This window comes from Elaeis guineensis, chromosome 1, assembly GCF_000442705.2.
Source record: "Elaeis guineensis isolate ETL-2024a chromosome 1, EG11, whole genome shotgun sequence".
In the NCBI taxonomy this organism is placed as follows: Eukaryota; Viridiplantae; Streptophyta; class Magnoliopsida; order Arecales; family Arecaceae; genus Elaeis; species Elaeis guineensis.
Window position 1 is genome coordinate 96,047,394 of NC_025993.2, and position 4,597 is coordinate 96,051,990.

Below are 4,597 nucleotides of genomic sequence, written 5' to 3' on the forward strand. Positions count from 1 at the left end.
ATAGAAATAAATTTCTGTACCAATCGAAGTGACCATCTAGCAATTGTACCCGACGACCGGATAGGTCGAATGTGTAGAACAACATCCTTAGAACCCATGCGGATATAGTTTTCATATAATTCATCCCCTTGACCAAAATGATCATAGGACACCCCAGAGTTCAACTGTCAACTCTGATCAGGTTGTCCACATTGTATTTCAAAATATCAAATCCATCTGATGGATTACCCTGGCCAAGGTTTTACTAAATTGAAATACAGCGACTCATTCTTCTCCAACTCTTAGAGTGGTCAATCCCATCTCGATCACACTCTAACTTCGTAAGTACTTGACTGTGCCCAGAAGCCTTCCGTTCCTGAATTAGAAATTCAGTTAGTCCAGTACCAAAGTACAGTGAGTTGCTTGCAAGTCACTGAGACGATCTCAAGTCTAAGGGACACTTATACCTATATCCCATCAGAGACATTCTCGACAGTAGAATACTCTGGAGTTGGTCACGTTCAATGATGATGTACCCTTACATCTCACCTGTGTGCCATACCAGTGTCTCCACACTCCTTGGTTAAGAGGACAACCAACCCATATGGCCTACAGCGACCTATGCTCGATAGAAGCTGTCGTCCTTATTAACAGCTTATCATTTGGTCGTGAACAGTTTTAAGGACTAATCGATAAATCCTCTCTTTATCGAATTTAAATAGTCCTAAGGACTTCATCATAACAATGGAGTTCATTAGAAGATGAAAGCTTATGATGAAAATGCCAAATATATTTTATTTATTAACAAATCAATTACAATACTTGGTTGCTCAACCGTCAACAGCTTGAGATTGGCTTTTTGGAACACATTTCCCAACAACTCCCACTTGTCCTAAAGCCACTCGGCACAGTATCTAATACCCATCTTCGACTTGTGGTTGTCGAACTCCTTTATCGTCAGGGCTTTAGTGAAGGGGTCGGTTAGGTTCTCCTTTCCGTCGATCTTCTGAAGGTCGACGTCACCTCGATCCACGATCTCTCAGATCAGGTAGAAGCGGTGCAAGATGTGCTTCGTCTGCTGATGTGCTTTGGATTCCTTCACCTGAGCTATGGCACCAGTGCTCGCAGTAGAGCAGGACTGGACCATCGAGGGAGGGTGCTACTCCGAGCTCGGTGATGAATTTTCTTAGCCACACAGCTTCCTTCGCGTCATCCGATGCTGTGATGTACTCCGCTTCACAAACAGAGTCTGCCACAATATGCTGCTTGGAACTCTTCCAGCAGATGGCTCCACCATTCAGAGTAAAGATATAACCCGACACGCTCCTGCTATCATCATGGTCAGATTGGAAGCTAGAGTCTGTGAACCCCATAAGTTTCAGATCTGACTTGCCATAAACCAACCATTGGTCCTTAGTATTTCTCAAATACTTAAGGATGGCTTTAACCACTTTTCAGTGATTTTCTCCAGGATCAGATTGGTATCTACTCACTACTCCTAGTGAGTATGTCACATCTGGTCTTGTACATGTCATGACGTACATGATAGATCCCACAGCTGAAGCATATGGGACTCTACTCATACGCTCTCTCTCTTCAGGAGTTGTCGAACAATCCTTCTTAGAGAGAGAAATTCTTTGGCCTATTGGTAAATAGCCCTTCTTGAAATTCTCCATGCTGAACCTCTTCAGCATAGTATCTATGTACATAGACTGGGATAACCCAAGCATCCTTTTAGATCTATCCCTATAGATCTTCATCCCTAGGATGTAGGATACTTCACCCAAGTCCTTCATGGAGAACTGTGATGACAACCAAACTTTTATTCCCTGTAGTGCGGGGATGTCATTCCCGATTAAGAGAATGTCATCCACGTACAAGACAAGGAATACCACAACTGGACCATTTGCCCATTTATAGATACAGGGCTCTTCTTCATTCTTAATGAAGCCATACGTTTTGATCACCTTATCAAAACGCATATTTCAACTCCGAGAAGCTTGCTTCAATCCATAAATGGATCTCTGAAGCTTGCACACCTTGGACTCATCTGTGGATGTAAACCCCTCAGGTTGTATCTTATACACCTCTTCGGTCAGCTCTCCATTCAAGAAAGCTGTCTTTACATCCATCTGTCAGATCTCATAATCCAGATGGACAGCTATTGCAAGCATTATCTGAATGGATTTGAGCATTGCCATAGGGGAAAACGTCTCGTCATAGTCAATACCATAACGTTGACGATACCCTTTGACGACCAGACAGGCTTTATAGGTTCCACCTTTCCATCTGTGCCCCTCTTCCTTTAGAAGACCCATTTACACCCAATGGGTTTAACCCCTTCAGGTGGGTCAACCAATGTCCATACATCGTTGACCTTCATGGACTCCATTTCGGATTTCATGGCTTCAAGCTATTTCTCGGAATCAGATCTCTGCATTGCATCCATATAGGTGATCGGATCTTCATTATTCTCATCAAGTTCGATGGGATCACCGTCCCGGACCAAGAAACCGTAGTATCTGTCCGACTGATGCGGTACTCTATCGGATCGCCTTAATGGTGCAGGTATATTGGGCTCCGGATCTGATCTAATCATATCCGACTCAGGTTCAGCTATTGGTGTCGGTCCTTCTACCTGTTGAACTTCATCAAGTTCAACCTTAGAGGCAACGGTTCCTTCACCAAGGAACTCCTTTTCTAAAAAGATTGCCTTAAGGCTGACGAACACCTTTTGTTCATCAGCATGGTAGAAAAATTATCCTTTTATCTCTTTAGGGTACCCTATGAATGAGCATTTGTCAGACCTAGGTCTAAGTTTGTCTGTGACTAATCATTTGACATAGGTCGGGCACCCTCAGACCCTAAGATGTGAAAGTGCTGGCTTACGTCCCGTCCATATCTCATATAGAGTCTTAATTACAGACTTACTTGAAACTCTATTTAACAGATAAGGTCGATTCGAGTGCATATCCCCAGAAGGATATCGGCAAGCTAGCAAAACCCATCATGGATCGGACCATGTCTAACAGAGTCCGATTCCTCCTTTCAAACACACCATTATGCTGTGGTGTTCTTGGAGGAGTCCATTGGGAGAGAATCCCATTCTCTCCTAGATATGTGAGAAATTCACTAGAAAGGTATTCTCCTCCTCGATCAGATTGAAGAGTTTTAATACTCTTCCCAGTTTATTTTTCTACTTCACTTCGGAATCGTTTGAACATTTCAAATGAATCCGACTTATGTTTCATCAGATAGACATATCCATATCGGGATAGGTCATCCGTGAAAATTATGAAGTAGAAATATCCACCTCTAGCACTGGTGCTTATGGGCCCACATACATCAGTATGTACTATGCCCAAGAGCTTAGTAGCTCTCTCACCTTTTCCAGTAAAAGGTGACTTGATCATTTTACCAAGAAGACAGGACTCACAGGTTGGAAGTGATTCACAATCACTGACTTCGAAGATTTTCTCTTGAGTCAACCTGTTTATTCTGTTCTTGTTTATATGACCTAGCCTCTAATGCCATAAGTAGATATCTGACACACTATCTAATCTAGGATGCTTGCCAGTAGAATAGACTCTTATCAGGCTTGATCTTTTTGGTCTGGCTCTGCACTGATGTCCCAGCCTGAACTTGCACCTTCTTCACTTTCTTCTTCTTGTTCTTCTTCCCTTTCTCAAAAGGTCGAGAACCAGAAGACGAACCTCCCACTAAGTTCACCGACTCCTTATGGAGTTGGTGATCTTTCTCAAAGTTCTGAAGCAACCCCAGTAATCCGTAGTAGTTTACTTCAGGCTTTGTCATTCTATAATGAGTGAGGAATGGGAGATAAGACTTGGGCCGTGAGTTCAGTATTGCATCTTTCCCAAGCTGCTCATGTAAGGGAAAGCCGAGCTTGCTCAATCGTTCTATCAGCTCGATCATGTATAATACATGATCAGTGACAGAGGCACCATCCCGCATTTTGACGTTGAAGATGGCACAACTAGTCTTGTGCCTCTCCACGTCATCGGGTGTGCCAAAGGCATCCTCCAACACTTGAAGCATATCCTTTGACTGAGCCGTCTCGAATCTGCGACTGAACTCGTCGCTCATAGCAGCCAGCATAATACAGCGCACCGTGGTTCGATCACTGAGCCACTTCTGGTAAGTGTCTCTGACTGTTCCACATGCATTGACAGCTGGCTCCTCAGGTGCAAGATCCATTATCACATATAGGATCCGTTCATGCTCCAAGACTATCTTCAACTTTCGGTACCAGCTACCAAAGTTGGGTCCCACCAACTTATCATTGTCCAACAATGATCGGAGTGATAGGGAAGTGGCCATATCTGCATAAAAGAAAATCATAACCTAATTAGTAATTGATTTATTAAACCTAAGGATTTGGACTTTAATCAAAAGTTTTCTCCCACTATTTTATTCGAATTGGTAGCCTCTACCTTCAATTCGAGGAATTACCCTAATTCCTTAGTGGGTACTAGAATCCACTTAGACTGCACACAAGCCCAATTTTGGTTGGCCAACCCATGTACATCTAAGGATAGGTTCATAATCAATTATTTCTCTAAATAATTTCTAGTAATTTTAATTTTGCCCCAGAAACCTA